Raw genomic sequence first — 12,795 nt, forward strand, 5'->3', positions numbered from 1 at the left:
TTGCAATATTATGCGAAAGTCTTTGAGAAAATATAAGATAAACATTTTTTTTAAAATATACTGTACAGTACAGTATATGTAAAACAAATGCATCATTATATGTCTTTAACTTTGTCTTCTAACAATGAACAGCTGTACAGTATACACATATTTAAACTGAATAAAATCTTACCCGTTAGTTTATTACTAGAACTGCCATCTAGAATATACGGAAAAATCCAGCCAAAATTGGCCGGATTTTAAATTCTAATCACTGGAGGAAACATAGCTAGAATTTAATCCTTTTTCAAAGGAAAAAATATTTCATCAAAATGTCCGCCTTAAAATTGCAAATACTTTGGAAAATACAAAGGGGAATTCCCTTAAGCTTGTTTCGTTTTGGTCCATAAAGTTAACTGTACATCTATTTTAAAGAACTCACTTGATTAAACTTGTTATTATATTAGTGTAAAGTACAGTTTTAGAAATACAGGAGACATGTGCATGGATTAATTAAAGAATCTTTCAAATTATCAATGAGATTTACAAATGCGTATATTTAATCTCGATCAGTGGCACTAATTCGGTAAATATGACCAGTATGTAATGTATATCGTGAGTAAAATAAAATTTGTACACTAAACTAATTTCAAAGTTTCAAATCGATAAAAATTAATGTGTAATATTTATGTCGAATTGGACGAACAACAAAAAAATGTACATGTATGGGACTTTGACTGGAGGATAACGCACAACGTATAGCCAAGTTACTTCAAATTACTAAACTACATGTATGATGTTGCATTTGTCAAAGATGTCAAGAAAACTTCCATAGGTGGATTTATTCTTTTGGACTAATACAAAGCATACCGCTTAACTGAGGAGGCATTTAAAAATGTCCTGGACATAATGGAGGTAGGGAATGACTCAGGATAACAATAAAGAATGTATATGTGTAAAAAAAGGATATTGATAGAACTTTTGTGTTGCTTCGAAGCCAAACGATAGAAAGACATGACAGAAATCAGCCTTGCAATATATCGTATCACCGACTGAATAAGATTTATTTAGAAAATATTGCAAGCGTATGTGGCGCAAGCAGTTTTAGGAGACATACATTATGATAATGTCTAAATACAACAAAAATACAAGTGTGAAAAGATCCAAAGGAAGTCATGTCACAGTTCGATATGCAGGTGGTGTTTTGCCAAAGTTGGACATCATTTGAACATTGCGATTTAAAAGAAGCAACATCTTTAGTGAGGTGTTATATCAGTGTTCATAACTTGATTTATGTTGTCGGCATTAACTTTTTCCATGATTTCTTTAAAAACAACACAACAAATGCTAAACATGATTGAATCAAACAAAATGAAATATTAAGTGGTGGGCAGAAAACCTATATTGAAATGGCAACACCGGCCAGGATAGCATAGCATAACAGTGGATGTAAGTTGTAGCAGAAAGACATGGTATGACGCGACAAAAGGGACTCTGGTCCAATTTGTGATCCACTGGACAGGCGACTGACGATCAAAAAACTGGCCAATATATTTGATATCTCTCTATCTTCTGACTATATTACTTTCATAGACACATACTTCGTTAGAAGTAACAATACTTAACAATTCGTTTTTGCACTACTTTTTGTCAATGTCAAAATTAGCATCATATCTCATCAATTAAATTGTAAAATAAACCCCAATGGAAACCTTAAGGGTCACATTTTTCTTTAATCCAAAACTCACAGTGTTCTGTTCTGGCAATCGTAATCAAGAAATACACAAAAAGATGTGGAATTCTGGTGCTGAGATATGGAAAACCGCGCTCAATTGCAGATCTCAGCCATAAAAGTTGGGTAAATACATCACATTCATCAAGGAGAAAATGTGATTGGAATACAAGTGTAGTACTTGCTGACTGTTGTGTTAAAGAAGTACATGTATGTCCACACTTGCAATGCATAGGAAAACCCATTGATAACATGCAACAATATTTGGAACAATAAGCATTAACTGACCTAGTGTTCTGAAAATCTAATATGAATAAAAGATAATATTAAACGTTTTATTAACCGAAGGTAGCTTATTAAGACATTTCATCGTAGCATCTTCTTATGTGTTAGTATCTTTACAACAAAATATACAAGCAAACTTGATTGCAGTGAGCACATAAACTGTCTTGCGGTTTCTAATCATAAAAATGTATTATTTTGTTTTGTATGGATTCATAACAGGAGAGATATATACAATTTAGAAAACAAAAAAACACAAACTTTTACAATATATCAATACAATACATCCAAAACGAACTAAAGCGAAATTTTTAATCACAAAGCTTTATGATATTCATATATGTGAGCATCTTTGAAGAAAAGAACTAGGAAACCTTTTGAGTGATATTGTGTCAGAAATTTGATAAGCCTTGCGTATTCGAGCGATGCTACCTCAAGTTAGAATAGACCAAAGACAACCCTCGTTGAACAAGACAAAAAGGCAAGATAATTCGAAAGGCGGTAAATAATTAAATAATTGTCTGACCAAAAGATGAATGAAAAGTGTTTGGAGATACTCTTTCTAGACCGTATGCTTTGATCTTGCACATTGCATGACGGAACAAAAGGCATAAACAAACCTCTAACAACTCGAACAAAGACGAACATTGGATCACTGCCAATAAGAGATTTATAAGGGTTTTCTGAACTGTAACAAAAAATATGAAAAACAAGATCAACAAAGAAAGGTGGTGTTCAATGAACGCATACCCCTCACGACCCAGAAACACAGGAACACTGGCAAGAAGACCAGCAACATCACATCAGGTAATTTAAAATATGAAGATCCAAGATGATAGAGTATATTGCTAATAATACATGAAAGCGGGAAATGTAAGATCTAGGAACTGCCTAGCAAGTCCGAAAAAACTCGTTGAAAGTTTATCTATATATTGAGTGACTAGATGTACTTGGGTGAACTGTGTTTTGAGGCTACTCAAAACAATCAGGTCGTAAAAACTAGAGTAACTTCTTGGAGAAGTGAAACTTTTATAGACAACGGAAGAAAAACACCAAAAAGAGAGCAATTCAAACAAAAATGTAAAAGAAACATTCGAGGGCATTTGAAATCAAACTATTATGAGATATAAAATGGACACTCGGTTTTATATGGAGGAAGCGGTGGCTTAGTGGTTAAGGTGTCTAACGCTCAAATCAGGGATCATGGGTTCGCGCCCTAATCGGGTCACGACTATGTTTCTTCATATGACACCAGTACTGTTTGGTTTCAGGAAGCAGGCTCAAAAGTGATTAATAGAAGTTGCAAGAACTTGTTTCGCAATCGAGATTAAATAAATATGTTTAAACCAAGTGTTTGAATCAATGGTCCGGGCGGTTCAGAACAACAACCATTTGGACCGTGGCATGGCTGCAGCATTGTTCTTTTATACTTTTAAAGATCCTGTAACACATTTTTTTTATAGTTTTATATCATAAATATGATGCTCAAATTAAGATTTATCAATAATGTAAGTTCCAAAAAGCATTTTCATAATGATATTACCGAATTTAACATTTCATGAAAATAATGGGAAGTAATTAGAAATTTACTTTCTTTAAAGTCTAAGTCAAATTTTTCAATTGTTTTATGAACATAATTATATACATATATAGAATTTTACTTCAGTGTGGTAACAACTATAATTATAACATACAAGATCTTTAATAATCAGTCAAAATGGTCTATGTAAATAAGCAGCTGTTATATAACATTCTCTGTATACGCATCACATATTTAAATAGAAAAGTGGAAATACTTTATTTCAATGAACCTATGGGTGAATTCAAAACAAACTTGGAGTTTATTACCAAGGCATTTTTTAGATAAAGATTCTTATAGATTGTTCCAATGTACATGCTTAGAACGCCACATAGGTGTCATCGTCATAAATAAATACATCAAAGTCATTTAAATACATCTCCTTTAAAGTTTAAACCAATATATGACTCTTCATGAAATACTATATAGACTATTAAATGTTGCCTTTCAAATTTGTTTAGTCTTTTTAGGGACCAACTAAACTAAAGATAGGAATTTTCTTCTTGTTTATATACAGAAATTATTTGCTTAATTTGAAAAAAGCATTCTTGGATTGTTCTGCCTCAAATGTTTGCTATCTCATAGACTAAAGTGGAATCGAAAGAGGACTTATAGACATTAAACATCATAAAACAGTAGCATTTATTGTGTTCCAACACATTAAAAGTGACAATGTTGCAGTATCGCCAATCGAATTTATTGAGCCTATTAATTGTTCATTGGCAGCATTGGTTAAAGCATGCTACCGTCCACGTCATCAAGAACCGGCTTAAGCAAACTTAAATATGGTATTATCAAGAATTTAATGACATAATCTAACATTTTCTACCACTGAACATTTGTTTAAACAGTAGCATACAGAGATAACCTTCTATATGTATACTTCAGCATATGGAAATTCACATGAGATAAAAATTAAATAAATAACTTTGAATAGCTCGTCACCAGCTTATGTTTGCGCATTCACTAAAATTGTTTTCACAATACTTTTCGTAAACCTTTGATATAAACTGCCTTTGTTTTCAAGCAAGTATAGCTTGTTTTTTTTTCAATACAGCAAGGAAGCTCAATTAAACTCACCGTCATAGGACGCACACAAAAATAATGACCCAATCGAGATAGTCCACCGTAACAATCTCATAATGTTAACCTTTAACCTAACGTGCTGAATCAATTCAATAGATTAACCTTGCTTTTAATTTGGAACAATCTTTTTAAAGTTTAATCTATTGTGTCTTTTCTGTTGAAGATGTTTGTCATTGGAGAAATTTGAGAAATTTAAGGAACAACAATATCTCAGTGATACTCGGTTAAGGCATGGAAATGAACTTGTTTGCAAATACATGTAGGTCCAAAAGGAGAATCAAGGTTTCTAAAGTGTCACCAAGCCACACTCAAGCAGAATACTGGTAAATGACCTTATTTTTATCATTTTATAATCACATCTAAGCCACATAATTATATACACATAACTTTTGATAATATATGAACTTGAAATTGGACAATCATATTATTTATACAATGTGCACCAACACTGTTTAGATTTTAGCGCCGAGACAGGAAACATGAGTTTTGCTTCCCTCGGGTGTTATAAACTTAAAGCAACAACAAGTGGTCAAAACCACCTCACCTGCTGGCGCTAAGGGATGCACATACTACAGTAATTCGGACCCAAATTTAGTCACCTCTTACTATCACGCAGATTAAACGGTGGCTGCAATGCGGATGCCTCATTTAAAAACTTTAGTAAAGGCAAGCCCTAAGTCATAAGCGGCTTTATACAAAGTACTTGCTCCAGAATAGGAATATCATCAAAGAAAGACTAAGCAACGTACTAGTATTTAAGGACAACAAGAACATGTTGCAGACTCATCGATTCCTTTCATGATAAATAAAACAGTATACAACAATGCAGGCAGACGAATGTTGTCTGCGGTAGAAAACATGATCCTAAAGATCCCAGAATCATGTGATGACAAAATTAGAAGATGCGAAATGGGGACAGTGTGGTTTATCAAAAAAGTATTACTGAATACAGAAGAAAAATGTGAAAGTAAAGGCAACAAGACAAGACAAATACTGGGAACTATAAGTTGTCGGTGATGGAGGAAATAAAGGTTAAATTAATGATAACAAAGTTGTGTGTTGTGAATCCTTTGGCAGAGCGTCAAAACGTATCAGTATGATTGCCAAATGATTGCCCAGTGTATTTCAATCTCTATTTGAAAGACCCTGCATGGATTGCTATACTAGACAAAAAAGCTGTGCAATGCTCGTTTCTAGAGAAATATTTATCCAAATTCAGATATCGTTCAGAAGAACTGTACTTAGATCAACCACTCCAAGAAAGGTACCAATGGAAAAACAGTTTCGCAAAGTGAGGTAGGATCAATTTCAGCCGGTTATCAACACCATGCATCAGAAGCTGGCAAACAATTAATTAAAAGCATGTAAACTTTAGGACTTTCCTTGTTGCTACTGGCTGATGGGTTTTCGCTCCCAATCACTTAAAAACAAAGCAACGGATTTACAGGTCATCATAGAAGAATGTCCTGGAAAGAATGATTACAAAAAAGAGCATCAATTTAAATCTTTAGCGACGAACATAATTAAATTGACTGTGAAATTAACGCGCAATACTTTAATGATATTTTGGTCACCTAGCTTAATTAGCCATCTCTCCGTGCAATCAGTGCCTTATGATCATGGTCTACACAGTCATGTATTCTGTAAATACTTTTTTTGGATAAAAGCCATTTAAGATATTAAGCATGGTTAGGTTAAATGACACCTTGAGGACACGTGTAAATTTATGATGAAAGAAAATGACCTTATGATGAAATGTGTCGTGCGTCACTTTAGATCTTTCTGGTTTATTTTGTCATGTTTAATAGACAAATATGAAAATACAGTACAATGTTTGTACAAATTGTGTTTTCATGTTTGATCCTCCATGCTCGTTTTGAAAGAGCAAAGTTATTCAACAATTACCGCCCTGCATTTTTTGTGGTGAAATTAATCTAAACAGTACGGTTTTTTATGACGTAATTAGATTTCTACATTATTGAACGTAAGGTATCTTAATTCAGATTATAAAACAGCAATTAGTATTCACTTACTTTGTCAGCATCTCATTCGGCTTTTACGGTGGAATGTAGACTCCTTCAAGTTGATAATGCGACAATTTCCAGTCACTTTCCGTGACTTATATAGAACCAAATAAGCGTTTTTGTATAACCAAGAGCAAAAACAGATATGGAACAGTACGATATTTGTCAAATATTTATCAAACCAAGCCTATCTTACATGTTTATTATATAATGGATGGATTTAATATCTTATGCTTCTAAAGAGGTCATAAATAAAATGAATTTATAACGTGTTCTAAGTAAATGAACTATAAAAATAAAGTATTGCATATTATACATTACATAAATATGTTCATTCTTTATCAATATAAGTGCCAGAGGTCTTTAAAATAATATATTAGGTCTACTCAAAACAGCGCCTATGCGGGCATTAAATTCCAATGTGACCTCTCTCCCAGCCCGAAACTTTGAACGGACCTAACCATTCGGCTTCGGTCCATTAAAAGTTTGATAGCTGATTAATCGGTCACCGTAATGCAATATAATGTCCTCAGAGCTGTGAATATAGTCTTAATTGATAAACCTACCTGCATTTACTCCATTGCTATCCTCTCTTTTATAGAGCAGTTGCAGCAATAGTGTTCTTGTAATTTCTTAGTTCTTAGCATTCTGAAATATATATTTAACATTAATACATGTGTACTGTGACTGTATATGTAGTTTGATATCGTTAAAGGCATTTTCTACAGTTTTATGAAATTTTATTCCTTTCATAGAATTTTCTAAATTTTTTGTATGATAAGTAAAATTTAATGGCGAATTCAAAAAATTAACAGTCAAGATTTGATTGTTAAAATGTACAATGAAAAGTGCGACTTTTGGCTTTGGAAACTCTACATAAAGCCACGTTGTCCACGACATCCAAAATGTGAAAAATATATGAATTAGTTTTTACTTAAATGTATTTTACAATTTCGTCATAATCTTTCCGCGAAATAAGGATTGATTTTAATGAGAACGTTACTGATATAAAATTACACGGAAGTTGAATATGCCTGCCTGGTTAAGTACCAGTGTGAGTGTGTGTAGATCTGTAATAAATTTGACAACTTCCTCTTTGGTAATAATCTTGCATGTATTGTTAAATGTGAAATATATGGCGAGTGTGACGCCGTATTAACATTCAAATCGTTTGAAACATTTATTTTAAACATTAAACGTTTTAAACGCTCAAAACATACGAACCAAGTATCTTTAAAACAAGATACTCGCCCGAAGCAAAACTGGTTAACTTGCATATGTAAGGTAAAATAAACTGTTTGCTAGAAAATGTTATGAGATCTGAATGTTAAACATGAGCAATTTAACTCGAAAGTTAAAGGACTATCCTGTACAGTTTATTTTAGAACTACATTGTATCCATAATGGCAAGAACTATCTTTTACATTTTAGTTAAGAATTATCTTAGAATGAGAAGAACTATCCTTTACATTTTATTTTAGAATTGTTATACAACTTTATAGAGGATTCGCTAATATTTTTCAGTTATTGATAGAATGTTAAACTCCTGTGCATGTATTAGCCTCTTAGTGTTGGTAGGTCCAATATGCATGGGAAATGATAAATTAATTAAAACCTACTTACCTCGATCATTTTGACTCATCCTTTCCTCTACAGATATGTGTATTGCTTTCTGAAAGTATCAAAGTCAGAATTGTTAATGCACGGGTTTCCCGATATTATGCAGATAGAACTTGTCTTGTTTTCCTTTTGAAAAGAAAGTTAACTATGGCGTAAGGTACTAAAATGAAAGTAGAATATTTTGTATAACTATTATATTATTTGTAGCACATGAACAAATTGTCACGTGAACATGGGTAACATATGAACCATATAACTACTTTTGATTTTCAATGAGTAGTTAATGTTATGAATGTGAGTCAAGCTGTATCGATCCGTGACATAGTATATACATGTATGTCCTGATATATGATATTCTTTGGATCATCAATATTCAGTTAATTGCGCTCGATTGGTATATGTTTTAATTAATGTACAAATGTACATAAGTATACCAAACGTTCACTACACAAATATTACCTTAAACCGTGTTTCCTGGTGCAATTTTATATCTTCATGAACTCACTGCGTGATTTGTCATAAATGAAATAAAGATTATATATATCCCGAAAAAAACAACAACAAAAAACGACTGACATAACTGTTATTTTTTAATGTATGTGAACAAGAATAATGTATCACAAATAAAAATCGTTATGTAGTTTTGATTAAGTGTAAAATAAAAAATATGAATGAAATAAAATTATTACAGACCTGAAGTGTAAAATTATCCTGTAAGCACATAAATGACATTGCAGTTATGATATCAGAAATCGAAAATAGAAACTTCATATATCAGTGCTATTTATAGAATAAAATATGCGTAGTTTTTTCTGTGTGTTTATTGCATGATGGAATATCACTTGTATTGGATGGTTAATAGTTCTGAATATACAATTTTTATCTTCTTTTTTTCTATTAATAATAATATGTTGTTGCTGCTGCTGCTACTGTAATTGTTCTTATTTATTTTAATTTATCACAACGTATTGAATTGTAATTTACGTTCCTTTATTACATACAAAATGAATGTCATAGTTTATTTAAACTTTTCGGGGTTTTCTTCTTTTATCTTTTCTTAATCAATATGCGTTTAATCACGGGTGAATAACTGATTAATCACGGTCTGAATCAACAACTGTATAAAAGCTGCCAAATAGCACGGAGACTTTGAATTATAATAAACACAATATTTCAAAATTGCTTCCGGTTAAAAAATGGGATTTTTGTTTTATTTCCCGTACTAGGTTTTTTTACGCACGCGTACGTTTTGTTAAAACTTTCCTTTAAATACCACAGCACCACTGTGTACCACTGTTAATAGATGAATTGTTACGACTGTGTAAATAAATAGGTATAACATTTTATGAATACTTGATTGTTAATGAATGTAAATAGTATGATTTAAGCAACCGGAAGTGAGTGACGTACGTAATTCAGAAATCTACTACGTTTCATTCATAAATAAAACCACGTAATTTAATTTAAGCAAAGAAAACGTTTTGAGAATATGTAAGATACTGTTTAAATTGGATTTCAACTTTCAATGTCCGTTGTTAAAATAATTTGAATTTGCCCATAACATAAATTTCCGCAGCTTACTTAATAATACATCGCTGACTGGAAACCTTATTTTATACATATTAAATACCTAAACTTGTTTACATGTATACTTACTATTGATATAGATAAAGTGATATTCGCAGTGGTAAATCTATTTCGTACATGGTGATTTCGTAGATTGTAAGGATATAAACTAAACCACCAATCACGGCTTTGGGGATGTAAAAGAATATCCAAATAAGGGCATATTTTTATCACGCATTTTAAGGATGGACTCGAATTCGTCATAAGTTTTGGCCCGACCCATTTGTATTTACAGCCTTACTAAGTATGTAAAATTGTGTCATATCGTAAGATTCGTGTGTGAATATATATCAGATATATATTTATGCAATAACGTATCTTCTTATTTAAAATATGACATCATAGTATCCAATATATCGATTTTTGAATATATAATCAAATATGATTAAAGGTAATGTTCGTCCGCTTATCTTGAAGCAATCCATTTAGCCAATGACGTTTTTTAGACTGAACAACCGTTGTTGGATTTACACTGCTATACAGACAGATGTCTGAAAATAATGTTTGTGTGAATGTACAAATTCTGTTTTCATACAAAAGTTTTCAAACTCTAGGTAAACTGTTACCAAGGCACGAATCCTTTATTTGTATAAGAAAATATTGACTCGAAAATGAGTAAACCTGATCAAACAATCACAGTTGCCTTGATGCCTTAAATGAATAATTGAAAAAGAAAACTGTATGTCACAAAATTCAATATATTCCATTGAAAATGTGACATTTTATGCGAAAAGTGTTGACACGTACCCTATTACAGTTTATTCCAAAAAATCTAATGTCATTTCTACAACAAACTATTTTGTAATCCATGTCGATATATCCTATATTGTCTTAAATCCCAATTAATTAGCAGTACAATGAAAACAAAACACACATATTAAAATGACCACTCGTAAGACAAAAATGACAATGGTTAAATGTAAATCTCCAATTAAGAGTCCGGTAACTATGCGTAGTCATAGAAACAAAACAAACCTTTAGCAACAGAAAATTTCCAGTGTTAATCAAAATGTAAAACGTAATTGAATAGCCTCGATAATGTTAAAAAAATCAATATGGCGCAGGAAACCAGGACATTACTTGTATTTTAAAAATAGACTGTCTGATTATTAAATGACATTTGATACGTTATGTTATAAAACAACTGTTTAAGAAGTATATTTTACCTTTAATATTATTTGTTACAATAAATTCCACGCAGTAAAATGCTTCAAAAACTTAATTTTTCTTCAAAATTTAACCGCTTTGTGTTTACTTCTTCTAGTGTCAATGTAAAATTTTAAACTTCCTGGATTAAAATATATGGGGTTGGTTAAAATGTACATCTTTCATACACCATTCATTGCTCTGCCTTTTCAGAACATGTAAACTACCCAATTGTTACGATGCAAATAAGTTTGCGATGCATGAAAAGTTGTATAAAAGCTAATTTATAAAAGTTGCTATAGAAGAATCACGCATTTTAGAATCATGGTATTGAAATGCATTTATTTATCATCCCTTTTTTTTATCTGTACGTCAATCAGATATGCCGTTTTAATCTCATACAAATGTATTTTACAACTAGAGTTCAGAGTCTAATTTTGATACTGTCATTAACATGATTAAGTAAACTTTAAATGACATTATTAAAGGACTGAATGCGTGCAAATACAAGGTTTATATTTCATGTCTTTATTCTGTCAATACATTGTCTATGTCAAACAAGAGCTGTCCGAAGAGCAGTACGCTCCACTTTTCTCAGTACTTAATAAAAGCAAAGCATAAAGGGTAGCATAATTCTGAAAAGCTGAAGGGATAAATTAAGTCAAAATAACCTTGAGAAATACATTCAATTTTTTGTAGTGAACAGGTATTGAGTTTAAAGTGAATATCTTTGATATTTGTTTTAGTAAATAACCAAAGAAGAATAAATAATTTGGATATCATCTGCCCCTGTGATATGGCATTACACCAATTTGAAGTCAATAGCTTTTGTCATTTCTCAGAAAATAGACCTTAAGTTATCACCTATTATGGACCATTGTGACCTTGACCTTTGACCTTAAAATTGGTATTTCATGTAGAGATCATCCAGGTGCATCCACATATGAAGTGTCAATGTTTTGCTCATAAACGGTAATTTAACCAAAAAGGTTAACCAACGCCGACGAGTGGGTCATGACCGTAACTCCTCCATTTTTTAAAAAAATGGCAAATTTCGACGTATCGGTATATAAATGTACTTCACTATAAACCATCTGTTTCCTTTTTTATTTTCAACAATTTAAATCTTCATAATCATAACTGTATTTTGTTTGCATTGAAAGAAGAGGTCATATTTAACTCTTACAAAATGCAATGCATTCACAGTTACGGCACTTGTATTTAGATTATACTAGGCTGTGCAGAATTTAATTCTCCAAATTCATGTTAATTTTCATAGAAATTTTGTAAATGTATTTAAAAGTAAAATAATGTGAGGTGAAGAAATAAAGTAATTTTCATATTGCAATCGGCACTTACAATCCATAAAAATTACCAAAAAGTTGTTAACATATGTAAAAACAGCCGTTACTGCGTTAGTAACGCAGTATAAATATGGTTACAAAATACTGCAAAATCAGTGTTAAACTGAACATACCATGCCAAATATAACTTGGATCATGAATGTTTTTACCTTTCTTAAAAATTTAGTGCATTAATCTCAATATTGATTTTCTTGAAATATTTTGGCTCATCTGGATGTGTGCTTTAAGCTTTATATCGAGATTACCAAATGTACTTTCCCGTTACTAGTGTTATCTCTTATAAAGCAGGTGAAAACAGCAAAATGTGTCATTGTTTTGACATATCATATACATGTTTTATCATTTAACCACATGGTA

The 12,795-nt window shown here is 31.7% G+C and overlaps 1 protein-coding gene across 5 annotated transcripts in view; it reads right to left on the reverse strand.

The window, feature by feature from the left end:
- Positions 1–11,212, reverse strand: part of LOC132739578 (TNFAIP3-interacting protein 1-like) — a 39,257-nt gene extending 28,045 nt beyond the window's left edge. For 2 of the 5 annotated variants that reach the window (XR_009627028.1, XM_060727306.1), the window contains exons 1-3: positions 11,095–11,212; positions 8,306–8,354; positions 7,249–7,330 (exon numbers count right to left, since the gene is read on the reverse strand). The gene's annotated coding sequence lies outside the window, so the exon portion shown is untranslated. Of the gene's footprint in view, positions 1–172; positions 337–7,248; positions 7,331–8,305; positions 8,355–8,995; positions 9,087–10,903; positions 10,974–11,094 lie in introns of those variants that run through there. The other 3 variants (XM_060727308.1, XM_060727307.1, XM_060727309.1) reach the window with 3 other exon arrangements.
- Between the last annotated feature and the right edge of the window lie 1,583 nt (positions 11,213–12,795).

Source organism: Ruditapes philippinarum, unplaced genomic scaffold (assembly GCF_026571515.1).
Source record: "Ruditapes philippinarum isolate M1 unplaced genomic scaffold, ASM2657151v2 ctg4533_1_1_1_1, whole genome shotgun sequence".
Lineage (NCBI taxonomy): Eukaryota > Metazoa > Mollusca > Bivalvia > Venerida > Veneridae > Ruditapes > Ruditapes philippinarum.